The sequence below is a fragment of the Malaclemys terrapin genome, chromosome 21 (assembly GCF_027887155.1).
Source record: "Malaclemys terrapin pileata isolate rMalTer1 chromosome 21, rMalTer1.hap1, whole genome shotgun sequence".
Taxonomy (NCBI): Eukaryota; Metazoa; Chordata; order Testudines; family Emydidae; genus Malaclemys; species Malaclemys terrapin.
In genome coordinates this window covers 8,518,030-8,534,545 of record NC_071525.1, presented here as the reverse complement: position 1 = coordinate 8,534,545, position 16,516 = coordinate 8,518,030, and the positions used below count along the sequence as shown (strand labels likewise).

Here is a 16,516-nt window from a genome sequence, read left to right as displayed (position 1 = left end):
TTTATTTAAAAAAAAACCACGCTTGCTAACCTTTAATAAGAAATTGCAAAATCTGATAAACAGAATCTTATTTTACTATGGTCACTGGATAATATAGAGTGATCGAGGTTAAGGGACCCTGCAATAAACTTTATGAATCTAGATTTATTACTAGTATAATGCCATATATGTCCATGAAGTTTTTCAAACACATCCAGGGTTCCCTGCTCCAAAGATCTTACAATCTAAGTTAGATCTGATTAGATTAGGTCTGTTATTGTTGAAATCTTGTAAACAGTGTCAAATGACTTTATTTTCATTAGTCAAAATCTTTCCAAAATACTTCATCACACAAAAATGAAGGTCAAAAGTACTCCAGATTCTCCAAAACATATTAGTACTATCAAATAGCTGTCGTAGCGTCCAAATAAGTTTGTATTATTTAAAATGCAGTAATGCCTAGAGGCCCAAATCAAGGATCATGGTTCTACTATGCTAGGTGCTGCACGCAAAACAAGCATACCCAAAACAGTTCACAATCAAAGCAAAACCTTTCCTCCACCACTGCATTCATCTCTAATTTTCCATTGAGTACTTTAATGTAGACAGTTTTTTCACTAGAAAATTATCCTCATGGTAATTTCTCCTAGAACCAGCCTAAAAAAACCCAACAATTAAGCCATTTGCTCAATCGAGTTGGCGAGGCAGAATTATAATCAGGAGACAAGTATACTGAAGAAGTAGTTTCACCATACTATCAGCAAACCTTTGCATCAGCAGGGCCACAAACACAAACTATTAATCAGACTTCTCTGCAGCGGACGGACAAATTTTGTGTAGCTGCTGTAATGGTTATTTTAGGTTCTATCACAAATCATTCCTGAGTAGATAGATGACCTCAATTTAACATCGGTTGTTTGATTCTTTATATTCATAACACAGTCTGCGCATAATCTTGTAGTTTACATTGCCATGGTCTCTAGTCATTTTACGGTCCCCATAACTTTCCAATTTCCAAAAGTGAAAAACAAGAGGCAGCAGAAGGGTACAGAAACATTAATATAAATGAACAACTAGTCTACCCCACAGAGCTAAGTGCAAATACAGCCTAGATTACACATTCTTGCAGAGCAAGGGTGCTCAAGGCAACTGGGACACTGGCAGCGACAGATCACCAAGCAGTTCTGGTAATTGAACAGAACTCCTAGTCATTTTTCTCCCCACCTCACACCGCAAGAAGAAATTCCAAAGCAATTTCATGCTTGGAACCCAACCCAGCAGACGGTGACAGGCCTCCAGAGTTTACCCCATTCACTGGAGAGACTGCCCAAGCTTGACAGAAATCCAGACAGCTTCCAAACCATCTCTGACAGCTGCAATAGGAACTTGTTAAAGACCTGGCTAAGATATGCCGTGTCCAGACCATGTGTCTATACTTGACACATGGTCTGGACACGGCATATCTTAGCTGCAATTGGCTCCATTTCATGCAAACTGAGTGCAGCCCATGGTCTCCTGGAATGCTGCCAACATGGGCCTCAGGAGGCCAAAACCAGGGCAACCTCTCCTCTACGCCGATTCCTGTAGAATAGAAGTGATTTCCACAAAGATGTGCTGACACCATCACCCAATCCAGAAATTTAAGAGGGTGCAGAACACGGTGACCTGTTTATAAGCAGGCAGCACTGCGTGACACCACCGCTCTGTGGTCTGCACTGGCTGCCTAATGGTTTCCGGGTTGAGTTTAAGGTGTTTACTTTGGCCTATAAATCCACAAATGGCCTGAGATCTTTCTAATTGAGACACCACCTCTTTCCTCACGCCATACTGCCAACGTTGCCATGAGCAAAGCTGCCCCCCCCCCATTGATTTAAGGGGGAACCTGAAGAGCACTTTCCATGAGGGGCCTTCAGCTCTGAGATGAGCTCCATACCGCCCCGCCCCAAACAAACCTGAGTCTGTTGACCTTCAGTGCACATCTCAAGAAGTAATTTGCATGGACTGCTGCAGAGGATAGGGTGTAGATTTGTCGGGGGGCGGGGGGGAAGAGGAGTTCTGTGTTTGTTAGGGATTCGGGTCCGACAACTGTAATTTAATTTTATGCCTGTAACTTGTGGCAGAGGTGCCGAGAGTTTTGGCTAGGACCCTCTTATTTATGGTATAAATCTGAATAAATAATAATAAACGTTTATGTTTCAGCAAAACTCTCCCCCTTTGGTTTTCATCTGGCTCAAAGGCAAGCAATATTCTGATTTCCTGAATAAAATATGGTTAAGAACAAAACCAGTATTTCTATAGCGCCTCATTTAAAATCCTTCAATCTGTTATTTTCAAACAAAAAGACAGATAAATAATGGAGCCTCAGACCCTTGAGACTGGTGTGTAATTGATTTTATAATTCATTTCCCAAAGAGAAACAAACAGACCTGTTTTTAGCATGTTAATTACAGGGACATGCTAATTCCACAAGGCTTAATCTTACTCGAGAAATAATCGCATTTAAATTAATAACTTCCTCATGAGTACGTTAAAAAAAATACCCTACCGATTCTTAGGCCACAATGGTGGGTGGGCATGTGCGTGCGTGTGTATTTTAAGCAACAGCTTCAGAAGACTCATCAGGAAGCAACTATTTGCTTTCAAACTCAGGAAACAAAGCGCAAAATAGGTAAACAATCCAAATCTGAATATTAACGAGGGATTTTCACACAAACAAACCTGCGCACAACGAGCAGAGCTCAATCAACTTCATAAGGCTGTGTTTTGCACTTGCTGATTATTGAAGCTCTGTATTTGAAGAAGAGCCTTTCCTTTCATCATGCAGTTTTCCCTGCCCTGGATCCCACAGGGGAGTTGGAGCCCTGAGCTTGTGGCTTGTAAATTAATTTTGAGGTCCCGCATTCAGCATGACAACTTCACTGCAGGATGAAGTTAAATGAACAGGTGAGTTGGGAGGTAGAGATCATTTAAACAGATTACTCTTTTGCAGCAGACAACTGAAAAGAAAGAACTGGATATGAATTGGTGATGGAACGTTTCAATGGTATGTTTCACCTCTACCTCACAAATTCAGGTGCAGACTAAAAGTTGTTACCATCTGAGGCCGTTTCTGGTGCCATGTGTCTCTGTCCAGTTCCCAAGAGATGAATGTCCACATTAAAAAAAACCCAGAAGTGGCCCTCTTCGTCTCAGAGGCTGTGTCTTCATTGCAATATTAGCTCAGTCTTGGGAGCATCCTTACTACAAAGCACTACCTTTGCACCCACTACCTGTGTGGCTGCATCCACAATGGTGCTGTAGTAGCCCGTGTGCTGGGATGGATTTCTAGGCTCTTTCATGGTTCTTAGCAGTGCATTATTCTGGGCCACTCTATTAAGTTATTCACAGTGTACTGTAGGAAAACGGGTCTGTCCTTCATTGGCTCCTGGGCAGAAATGCTCTCATGGGTCTTACCGATAGCTCACCACAGCTTTACCAGAAGGTGGGGGCCAACTTCTGTCCAACTGGCAGCACAGGAGAAGGATTTCTTGAGTAGCATCTCTGTTCAAATGCTGTAGAAGTGCAGCAGAAATGAAGCAGGCAAATGTGGGGTTGAAGTGCAGTGCAGAACAAGGGAGGACTTAGACAAGAAAGTGCAGTCCAGGTGGAATTGTAGGATAGATTGGAGGACTGCGATCCCCGAGCATGCTCAAATAAATTCGTTAATCTCTAAGGTGCCACAAGTACTCCTGATCTTTTTGTGGCTACAGACTAACACAGCTGCTACTCTGAAACCTAACAGCACCTGGGTGTTCTCACGGCAAAGCAGGTGGAATACCAGCCTGGGGTTAAAGGAAACCTGAGCTCAAGCATCTCCCCTCAGCTGTGCCTGCTAGCACCAAAAAGCATCCTGGAGCTCATGTGATTATGCAATTAGGAAATCAGTGGTAGAAGTAGAGAAAATACTGTTTCTTGATACCGATCTTGGGATAGTTACCGCAGAAGATTTTAGTTTGTCTGCGCACCAAAAACTGCTCTGGTTTAAACAAACCAGTTTAAAAATCTATTTAGTTGAACCAGAACAGACACACACATATCTGTGGAAAGTCGTTATCTCTATTTAGCATGCACTGGTAAATTTACTGACAAACTAAAACTGATATAAGCCAGGTCTAAATCCATTTAAAAGCATCACACAAAGTCGCACCAATTTAACTAAAATCAGCGTAAAGTCAGACCTCGTTAACTATGGCAACAGAGTGTGTCGACCTGCCTTGAGAGACTGAGCTGACCTAATCCCTGCTGTGCGTCACTGGAGACTTGGAAAACATGCTAGAGAGGCCTTATCACACATTCTATCTGTACGCAAGTAGTCTCACTAGCTTCGATGACACTCCTTACACAGCTAATTTCTGCACAATAAGGCCTGGAACTGGAATATGTCCTTGGCCTCCAGCTCTAACATGGCACTTGTGTCCTGTCTTTTCAGATTAATGAACAAGGAGCCTGAGATTCTCTCAAATGGATTGCTGCCCAACTCATTCGGTTGCCAGGTGCCCGGACACCAAAAGCCTGGTTACCAGGGTGGGGGGGAGGGATGTGCCAGGTCATCAACCCATGCCAGCCCCTGCTCAGCTGGGGCCATCTCCTGCCTACATCTCGTGGGCAGGCAGGCAGGCAACAGGCCCTGCATCAGGCTGCAGCTCCTCTCCCAGCCCCAGAGCAGAGGGAGGCCAGCTGGGGTTTGGGGGGAGAAGGTGGAGAGGATCCAGCGACCAGGCATGAGGGAGTGGGGACAGCAGCGAGCGATGGGGGAGGGGAGAAGCAAGTGGGAAAGGGGGTCCAGTTTTCGGCAATTAGAAAGCAGGTAACCCTACCAACTCTGTGCAACTAGTACTTGTGGGGAGGGGGGTGTCTGGGCTAAGAGAGGTTAAAGAAAGGATTCTTGTCCTGCACCTCCCAAAACAGGAGAAATCCTATAGCCAATACATCACTTTCCCCCGATGAATGCTCTGTTGTGCCACAAGATCTAGAACAGAGGTAGGCAAACTATGGCACGCTTGCCAAAGGCGGCACGCAAGCTGATTTTCAGTGGCACTCACACTGCCCGGGTCCTGGCCACCGGTCTGAGGAGCTTTGCATTTTAATGTAATTTTAAATGAAGCTTCTTAAACATTTAAAAAACCTTCTTTACTTTACATACAACAATAGTTTAGTTATATATTATAGACGTATAGAAAGAGACCTTCTAAAAACGTTAAAATGTATGACTGGCACACAAAACCTTAAATTTGAGTGAATAAATGAAGACTCGGCACACCACTTCTGAAAGGTTGCCAACCCCTGATCTAGAAGCTACAGTCCATCTAGTAAATTATTAAGTTGGGCTTTGTTCCTATAACTGTTCAGATACCAGGTGCAGGAAACGTTCGTTATTTCAGAAATTTGATGTCAAAGATGCCAGCATCTCTTTACCTTACCAGCTAAATACTATAATGGGTAGATTCCTTCCTAATACCACACATTACCACTTTTATAAAAGGCACCCTGGTGCCTGACACCACTGTGAGATGCTAGCTTGAATATCCATGGTTTTTTAAATCAAAACGAGCACTGCAGGATATGCCTATGTACTGTTCGCTTCGTTAAGCGTTTAACAGAAGAACTAGCCTGGTGGTGACTTGCTAAAAGCAGCTCTTAGCGCAAGTACCACCAAGTTACTGCAAACTAACAACCTGCACTGCACAGCGCCAAATCATTTTTGATCTTTTTAAGAGTTAAATAAAACCTTCGCCCAGTAAGAATAATATACTCTCTCACAAGTAGTCAGGATGGAATTACGGCCATGCACTGGTCCTGAGCAGGACAAGAGTAGTGCTTTAGTCTTTGCGCTGGCTTTCTGCAGAGGGGTCTATTTCACCTTTAGAGATCTGTAATGCAGGATTGAGAGATTTCACTGAAACAATGTTGTGTGTGTGTTTTGTTTATTTATTTATTAAAAGCATTTTTCAAAAGTAAAGCGATTGAAACTTGAATGAAGACTTAGAAAATCAGACTGGAATGACCAGTCTATAAATTAATAGGCTCTCGTGTTAAAGAGAAAATCCCGCTGCAAAGAAAAGGAGTTTAAATAGTGTTTTATGTGGAAACAGAAGTGCTCTAGACTGAACGCATCCAGGATTACAAAGCAAGATACCTTGCCTCCTACTGAAAAATGTATCCATTTAACCATTTATAAGCAGAAAACCAGGAACTGCTAGTCTGTGTATTCGGGGGGGAGAGTACACTACACTTTCTTTTGAGCAGAAGGATGGGATCTCCACCTCTAAAGCAAAGCTGCAGAACGAGCTTTGCCCAATTCTGCAAGGCACTGAACATCCTTTGATCTCTATTAGGACTAAAGGGAGTTGAGATGCACCCATACCTCATAGGATTAGGTCCATAGTTCCTTTGCAGTAAAGCAGCCCTAATGTTTGTTACCCACAACTTAAATACATTACCAATTTGAAAACCAGTAGTGACTGAACTGCACAATGACTTTAATTATATATTAATGAGATATTTCTGCTGTACTAAGCAGGCTGGAGTATGAATAACTGACTGTTCACGGGCTGTGGCCATAAAGTGTGCTTCTTCCACATTACAGTGATAACCTTTGTTGCAGAGTTTAACACTGGACTCCTTCTAGTCACACAATGGGCCAACTCCAGCAACTGTGACCCGGGTTGAAACACACAGGCAGCGTCTGGATGAGTCAACAAAGAGAATGAAAATTATAATATGGTTGAGTCAGTGGAATTTTTCTCATCAAAGGCAAAAAGGCGATACTTGCTTAATCCCGGCAAAAATTAAAAGGAAGTGATATTTTTAAAAACCAAATATAAACTGAAGCAAATATGCCACTACAGACACACTCAGAGGGTGAATCGTGGAGTTTCAGAAACTTCTGGGTAAAAGACGGAGGAAAGAAAAAGCAGGCCAGCACTCCAGAGATCCAAATTCAGTTCCCATTCAGCCTCTTCTGTCCCATGCCAACAGCAGCTGGGATTGTATTACACGGCTTACAAGTTACCCCATTTCCTCATTCAAAGAATGAAAACTACAGTGTAATCTACAAGACGTTAGTAACTACACCTGTTTACAAACAGCAAGTCCCACTGACTTTCAGAGTGACTAAGTCATTTTGGAAAATGGGACTTAGGCTGCTAAGTCATTTAGATGCTTTTGAAAATGTTACCTTAAGTCATTAAAAGCAATGAGCCCGACTCCCCATCCATCCTAAAGCCTTTTTAATGCCACTGTGGCAGTGTAAAGGAACTTTAGGGCATATGAGCATCAGTCCCATTGTTTTTAAAGTGCATTTGAAATGTAATAAAAAACTAACAGGAATCTCCCCTTGACAGTCTCACAAAACATCCTAGGACCAGACGTTTAGATCTCATTGGAAACCATTTTAAATGAGCACTTTTCAAAGCTGTTTTAAAGGCAGCTTTGGAAACCTCAACCTTTGAGTAGGATTTAAACACACAACTCCCACTAATTTCAAAGGGGCGTTAGGTGGGTAAATCCCATAGCTGGCTTTTTAAAGCTCAAACAAAATCTATACTTTGACCAAAACATTTTAATATAAAACTTAACAGGTGTTTTTATACGAATTGTTAAATTAAAAGTTCACCTTAAAGCAACTTGGAAAAAAAAATCTGATAATTGGATAATTACAAACCACATCTGACTCTTATTTAGTAACTATCTAGCGTTAAGAGCTATTCTAACAAATCCCGGCAGCTTCCTTTTGATGGACAGACATAATTTAGGGCTCATCTACACGGGAAAGTTTTACCAGTTATACCGGTTTAATTATACCGGTATAATTAAACTGCTATAGCTCTTATTCCAGAATACGCGTGGCTTGTTTGGTTTATGTTAAACCCTTTCCAAAGAGGCATAAAATAAACACACACACAAAACCACTCTTATTCTGGATTAAGAATATGGGCAGTTACAGCAGTATAACTTTCTATTTAAATTGACACCTTAGTTAATACAAGTATAACTTTCCCACGTAGACATCTCCTAACTCTGAAGGGAAACTCAACCAGTCTGACTGAAAAAAAGGGATGCCCAAGATTGCATAAGGAGGAACTGAACACAGGATTAGAAACCTGTGGATTCCTCCAGGATTCCAGCACACACTAAACTAAGCACGCTTATTCGAACAGGCACATTCACGGAGAATCAGATCCAACTCATTTAATTTAATGAACTTTGGAGAGGGTGAAAGAATTTGATAGAAATAAAGGGCAATTCCATGTAATGCTTATCTAGGAAAGCAATTAAGAGTCGATTCACTTGAAGAAATGAGAAAATTCCTGTGCTCTACAAATCAGCAGATTCTATTGGCTTTGACTGAACTATGATACTAATAAAAGTATTACCTCACACCGGCAGAATTCAATAAGTCAGTTACTACCTGCTGCCTTGTTTAAACTATCCAGGCAAATCGGTGCTTCTAAAAAGCAAACTAGATAGACGTTTCATGCTTTGGTTTTGTGGCAAAGCCAGTTTACCATGTGTACTGTCAGCACAGTGTCTAGATTATTTATCAGCCAATTTCCTGCTTCTATTAAACATACATGGATATACAGACAGAAAAAAACTCAAATTAATGTGGGCTCTGTTTATATAAATCTGTGGGTCATGAAATCTTTAAAATCTTATGTATAGGTGCCCTTAGTGTGGGCTTCATTGTTCTTACAAATAACAGAGCAAGTTTCCTGCTTCAAAGAGCTTATAGTCTACAGAGCCAAAACAAGGCAGAAAGGGAAAGGATACTACATATAAACAGAGTGGCTGCACCTTGCTTGGCTTGTGTTCTGTTAGCTGCAAGATTTTTTAAAAATATTTGGAAGTGTAATGAGAGCCTAATGAATGGATAAATGATATGAGGTCTGAGCAGGGTTGAACTGTTAGACATGGAAAGGTTACCAGAAGAGATGAAGATTTAGGAGAGGCTTGAAGGAGAAGAACAAGTCTTGCTTGGAGTACTAGAATGGGCTTTCTTCCAAACGTAGGGGAGCAGCATGACAAAAGAAGGCACGGCGTCACAAGTGGGAGGGGACAGGTTTGGTAAGGCAGAGTTGGCAGAGCATAGTCCATGAGTGGGAAGTTAGTAAGAGCCAACACTCAGGCGGGGTAATAAAAAGGGAGTGATGGTAAGATACAACTGAACCTTATTTCTTAGCCACAGTTATTTGACCCAAGTCAGGATTACAAAGGTCAGTGGATTGTATGACTTCAATCACTGCTCTTACAAGGCCAAGCCATGGTGCAGAATCTTAAAGCGAGGAGTCCTGAGCATGGTACAGAATGGAGCAGAAAGTCAGTATCTGCACTCCTGCACTGTGGCCTAATTTGACTTATTTACTGATGCAACAGATGTTTGCAACATCTTACAGAAACATGAGCCAATGCTAGTTCAGGGAAGGAACAGCTACTGCACAGTGCAAGTCAACTTCCTCAAAGGCTGAGTTTCCATTTTATTTTTAATTAAGCCATTGCCCTTCACTGAGCATCTCTGCAGCTCATGTTGGTATGACAAGCAGACTACATAAACCACAGGGCTGCCCGAGTCAAATATGCAAACGCACAAACCAATAGATTTATCTTCCCCTCCAGAGGAGGGGTTAGTAAACATGTTTACAAGGCCACCAGTAAGATCTGGTTCTGCTCCCCAAACTAGCGTGGAGGCTGAAAACCCCAAGGCATGATGTTATGGTAGCCACGGAAATGAGAGCAGTATGGGATTCCTGTAGCACTACTTATCTATGGAGCCGGACACGTATCAGTTGATGGTGTCACACATGGAAAAATTTATCATGATGTTGCGTTAATATGTAACAATCAAATGGAAAGTCAAGGAGTAAGTGACTAGACTGATGAACAAAGGGCATAGCAGGGTATGGCTGATGGGTCATTTGGCTGGCTAAAGATCATGGAAGGATTAGCTTGTGTCATTAGAAATCAGACACACAAAGCTGTGACCTTAGTCAAAGCACCACAGGTAGGGGGATCTAGTGCATTTGGACACGAACAGCAGATAACTAAAACTGCTGTGGAATTCAGTGCATAGCTTTTTGCTAACCTTACAAACTTTAGGCATGACCCTGAGATGCTCAGAACATCTTAGCACCTACTCTCATTCAATTTTAATGTTCTCAGCTGTGTTTAATAGAAAGGAAATGGTAGAATTTGCTTCTCCAGTTCTAGAGGGATGCTGAACATGAGATGGAAGGAAGTAAAAGTGGGGTACAGGCCTAAACCCTCTTAGTAACCCAAACCCAACAACAAAATGGTGTGAACATTGCCACAAAGCCTGAACATGCACAAACCAACATGTCTGGAGGAAATCAGCAGCACTTCCTCTACCACAGTCACTGGGGACCTTGGGAGATGAGAGGAAGAATCCAGGAACAACCTTCAATGATGTATCTCAGTGATTCCACTCTCACCTCTGTGGTTTATCACACAGGTGAAACGAGCTCACAAGAGGCACCTACAACTCAGCAGCACCTTAGCAGGAAAAACATCCCATCCTCACAGCACTCATCTCTCTCTGGGTGCATCCTCCGGACACAAAGGGGTACCGAGACTGCAAGCACCCAAACCAGAACTGAGAAGTTGTATCTGACGTCCCAGTTGTGTGTTCATTCCTGGATGGTGGATTCTAGCAGAGCAGGCACATTTGGGGCATCACAGAAAGGCAGGGGAAATTCTCTGCCCTTCACAGATCGCCAGGCTCAGCCACCAGTGAAAGAGTGATTACTTGGTGCTTCAGTTCGATATCGGTCAGTTTCCCTTCGTTTGTATTAATGTGCTGCCAGCCTACCTTCAGGTAGCCTGCCAGGAAATTGCTTTAGAAAACAAAACAGCGGGAAAATGAGTGCGTTCAAAGCAGGCCAAAAGCCAACTCCTCTCCCTAGCAACTCAGAGGTATAGGTGTCACACCTGTGAACCATTGGTAAATATCCACATTTATCACCAGGGCAACAAGAAGCCTTGAACATTAAATCCCCTGGACTTTCTCATAAAAATCTGAAGTTTCATAGCACATTCCTGGACACTTGCAGCCTTTGACCATTCATTACAAGTGCCTTTTGCCTGTTTCTTTTCACCACGTATTTCTCTCTGCAGGGGAGACTCCAAATCAAATTCTAGGTTTATTTTTAATGAACTGCTTATGATTTTATAGCATTAGGCTCGCACTTGTAGAGATTCACAACGTTTAAGAATAATGCTCAGCATAAGTTTTCTACCCACTGAACACAGCTCATCATGACAGTGAAAAATAATGTAAGTGATCTTTGTAAAACATACAAAGCTAGATATGCCTGGTTTCATTTAAAGGACACTTTCACTTCTCAGGAATCCTTCCTGCAAGAATCTCAACATTTATAACTGTGCACTATGTAATCGAGGTACCCAAGTCGTCTTGATACCCCTAGAGGTACTTCTAGCACCTTCTCCCCAATTAGAAGTGGCCATCTGACCATTATTATTTGTATTATGGTAGCGCCTAGAGGCTCCAACCAAGTGCATGGTATGGCTCCAAGTGCGTCCCCAATTTACAGATGGGGAACTGAGGCACAGAGCAGTTGAGTGACCTGTCCAGGGTCACATGGACACTAGCAGAACAGAACTGAGTTCTCCTGCCCATGCCTGTCTCCTGCACCATAACACCAAGGCACACTTCCTCCCTTTCCTTACTGTTCATATAACCTTTATTGTTGTACTAGGGTGACCAGATGTCCCAATTTTATAGGGACAGTCCTGATTTTTGAGTCTTTTTCTTATATAGGTTCCTATTACCCCCCACCCCCATCCCCTGTCCCGATTTTTCAGATTTGATGTCTGGTCACCCTATATGTTTATGATGCATTGCAAGACTAATGTCCTTTGTTTTAAAAGGGGACGGGGAACCAGATCATGGATGCTAGGACAGCAAGGCGGGGGAAAAGCAAGAGAATGTTTACAACTAATAAAAAGCAGGTTTTCGATTTAGAATACTTCTAGAGGATTAGTTTTTATCTAAAGTGCAGAGAGATTTGTATTTACACAACCCTGTAGCCCCACTTAAAATATTGCTAATGGTGCTTAAGATACCGATATCAATGCCTGCACATTTAGTTTCAAACTGGTATTATTCCAAAGCTCTGAGCTACTTTGCCATACCAAGCTGAAATGTTTCTAACCAGCTGCAGAGAAACTGGCATTTAAAAGCTCTGGTTTTCAATACTTTTTCTTGGCAGCCAGCCTAGATTCTTAACTATTACTCAACTAGCAGTTTTCTACTTAAAATTTTACCTTACTAGTTGAACCAGCTCCAATAAACATTCTGTTTTATGTGCAGCAAACTAAATTAGGAACAGATTCTGAGAGGACCCAGGAACCATCAACTCCTAGTTCATAGTAAGAGCTTGGGCAGGTCTGTAGTTAACGAAAAAATTTCCATTTAGATTAGATGGTTTTAATTTACTGAATTAGAATGAAAAATCAGAATCCTTTTGCTCTCTGGTTTTTAGAATCGTGTGGGTGGCAGGAGGAGGAGGAGGGACAGGCGCGAGGGAGTGAATGAGCCATACAAAAAGATTACTTTGCTGCTATTCTCCATGACAAAGATTCTAGGAGGAATTTCAGTTGGATCTCTTTTTTGCATAGCCTAACAAAGTGCAGCACTGTCCTTCATCACAAGCGCTCTCTCATTATGTCACATGATACTGAAGACAAAATACTGCTTAGTAACTTTAGACAAGGCCCAAGTTATTTTTTTATTAAAACATACTGTCGTTCCAAAAAAAGACCCTCTGAAACTCATGAACTCATCTCTGAAAGAAGTAACTATGTTCTTAGTGATTTATGTCCACATCTCTCTCCTCAAAAAAAAAAATCACTGCTCAGTTTGAAGTATCACAATTCAGTGGTGTGATATATATAGATTATTTATTACCTGTATTGCAATGGGGCCCAGGATTCAATTGTACTAGCCGCTGTACAAACTCAGAACAAAAAGAATGTCCATCTCTCAAAGAGCTTAGCGGAAATCAGGAGTGAGGCGCACTGGAAGGGCTGGGAGTTTAGAGAGAAGACTGGAATGGAAGAGGGTTGCAGAGGGTCAGGATTGTGGGACAACAGAAGAGCTAATGTGGAAGATCAGAACTTCAATCCCAGTGGATGCTGTTGGAACCCTGGACTGGCAAAATCAAGAGAACTGGCACAGTTGTTGAGAGATGGAGTCCATTTATTTACCTACCTCAGAGGGGAGCTGTATGGCTTAACGTATGTACGGTGTTTTCGAAGTACAAAGATGAAATATAAATGATAAGTAGAAATATTAGGAGGTGCTGAAAACGAGGACTGTCAGCACAGCATTGTCAGCCCCTTCTCTTCGAGCACAGAGTGCAGATCACCAAGAGTTGAGCCCTACCCATTGCCTCCTATACCAAAATATTGTAGAACTGGTTAATGTAGCACTACCACTGATACTATTCACAAAGTATTCGCCAGCTCTAGCTACACGGAAGCTCACGAGGAAACTGATGCAGACATGTTTACATATTGTAAGGGAAGCATTTTTTTACCTTTGCAACAAACCCCATTTCTAAGGACACTCAGGAGAATGGTCTGCATCTTTACAGTAAATCCTATTAGACTTATGGCAGAGATTTGAGAAAACAAAAAACAAAACTTGTTTTATTTAAACAAAGCCAAGAAATGAATCTCACCAGCAGATGAGATTACTTCCTTCACGGGGGGGATAGCTCAGTGGTTTGAGCATTAGCCTGCTAAACCCAGGGTTGTGAGTTCAATCCTTGAGGGGGCCACTTAGGGATCTGGGGCAAAATCAGTACTTGGTCCTGCTAGTGAAGGCAGGGGGCTGGACTCGATGACCTTTCGAGGTCCCTTCCCGTTCTAGGAGATAGGATAGCGCCATATTATTATTATTATAACTTCCCACCTCCCAAAAAAATAAAATGCCTTACCTGGGGTCAATATTATTGAAATTTAACCAAATGACACGAGACGTGCTGGTTTCCACTTGCAAACAGTAATAGCTGTTTGCAACACAACACTAAGCCCTTGTACAAAAGGCTAGAAATTCCTAAGAAACAGAGCTTTCACTCTAGTCAGCTCTGGCCAGAACTCTTTGTTTCTTTACCAACAGAACTGCCCAAATCCACCTTGTTGCTACTCGGGAAACTCTGCTTGGTGACGAGATCTTACTCCCCCAGTTAATTTGACACATTCACTGAGTCAGCAAGCAATAGCCTCTCTTGACTCTGCCCCACCAGGGTGACATCATTCCCAGAGTTGTCACCCCAGCAACTCTTCTTGCAGAAATGGAGCAAGCAGATCTCCCTGTACAAAGGTTGCGGAGCCAGAAAAGACGGCAAGACACTTATCCCTTATGTTTCAACTGAGGAAAAGGCGGGGAGGGGTCCTTAAAAAAATTAGACCTAAATTGTGACTTGGAGTTTCTGAGAACCATTGTCATGGCTGAATAAGCAAGCATGATTTCCAAATGGTGTTTGATATAGACTGAAATTCTCTTGTCAGCAAATACGGTGATGCAAAAGAAACAGATTTCTTTCCACTATCAACAGTGCGCTCCGGTGCTAACACAACTCCCAGGATCATTTTCCAGCCCAGACACAAAATTTACTTGCCAACTCTTTATGAGGACAATATACTTATCCTCAGCAAGTAGAATTTTACAAGGCTGATTTATAGGTGCTGTAGACCGTGGACAATTTGCCCATCAATAAATCATCATTTGGCACCGAGAACTGGTTAGTAGGTTCCCAGTTTGTGGAGGGCACATCACATTGCTTCCTGGCCCCACCTTGGCACCTCCGATTTCCAGCAGGGATAAAGAGGAAGGGAGGAATACTGGACATGACGTAAAGGAAGAAAAAGAGACATCACGGCTGCAAACTCAAGTGACAGGAAGGACAGTGATGACCATGACAAAGGAGAGGAGTGGGCAAAGAAGAGTCCCCTCAAGCAAAAGGAGCAGAGAATCCATCTCGGGTGCATGAACGCTGTTCAAGCAGAATTTTTGTAGCCAGTACTCAATGGAAAATTCCAACCGAGACCTACATTGTGAAGAGATAGATAATAGCAACATCTCTGAAACTGTAGGGCATCTGTATCGTATGGCTTCTTCGCTGGGAAGACTGTAGAAATCTTGTCATGTTACAGGATGTTCTCAGACATTTTGTAGGTTGCATGTGCCCAACAACGGCATTTCAGACTATTTTCTATGAATGCAGCACTGGACAGTATTCCACTGTCTTCTGTTTCTGCTTCTGAATCAAGTTACAGCAAGTGATCGTGTGTCCAGGTCTCAAGTTCTTCAGGTGGAACATTAAGTAACTGTAACCAGTGTCCAAATACAGACAGTACTGATGCTCATTTGAGCTGGCGAGCAGGTAAACCTAGAGGAGGGTGACCAGACATCCCGATAAAATCGGAACTGTCCTGATATTTAGTAGTTTGTCCAGCGTCCTGAGCGATGTATGGTCGGGATGCCATTTGTCCCAATATTTTGCACTCCAGCTTTTTTTTTTTTTATTTTTTGCACTTCAGCGGCGCCCCCCCCCCCCAATGTGTCCCGATATTTTGTTCTTGTCATCTGGTCACCCTAACCTAGAGTCCCCGTGGTGGTGAAAGCATCAGAAATACCTAATAGGGAAAGCCAAGGAAAAGATTCCAGGAACGGAGAAGACAACAGCAACTCAGTCTGTTCCCTGAGCCAGAAGGATTCAAAGTGACAATTCAGCCTTGCAGCTTTTTGCTACAAAAGCCCACACACTCGTTGAAGGAAAACAAATACAGGATAAAACATATACCATTAAAACTTGTCATGAGGTTCAGTTTTGCCTGCACCACCTGGCAAGAATTAAAAAGAAACACAAGCACGAGCACTTGAAATAATGCAGCTCGTGTATGGTTAGTACTGAGGTTATACAGCATGACGTGACAACTGGAACAAGAAGATCTTAACTGAAAGACCTGTATGCAGTAATAAAATGCTACAGTCTCAGGTAGCAGCACACGAAAGGCCAAATTCATCCCTGGCATAATGTCACTGACTGCAACAGGAGCTGCACGTACTACACCAGAGCTCAAACTGGCCCGAAGTGAAACAAGCACGTATATTTAAATGAACACTTGAAAGCAGAAAGAACAGGAGGACTTGTGGCACTTTAGAGACTAACAAATTTATTAGAGCATAAGCTTTCGTGGACTACAGCCCAGCAGGTCTTTCCCACAAGGAAGAGACAGTTCTGGTTAAAGGGCAAAGAGGCATGAGGAAGTCACAGTGCTGGAAAATTCCCAACCTTCTAGTTTAGAAGACACCTCAAAACCGTTTGCATGATTGTTCAATGTTAGTGGAAAGAATATTTTAATAAAAATCAAATATTTTCAAGAACCAAACCTTCTGAAATCTTTTTTTTGAGGGGGAGGTAGGGAATGGAGTGCAGGGGAAGACAGCGGGAAT

The 16,516-nt window shown here is 42.4% G+C and overlaps 1 protein-coding gene across 3 annotated transcripts in view; it reads right to left on the bottom strand.

Moving 5' to 3' along the window:
- The window catches only part of PI4KB (phosphatidylinositol 4-kinase beta), a 60,795-nt gene that overhangs the window by 18,788 nt on the left and 25,491 nt on the right, over positions 1 to 16,516 (bottom strand). The gene's annotated exons all lie outside the window — the stretch shown is intronic.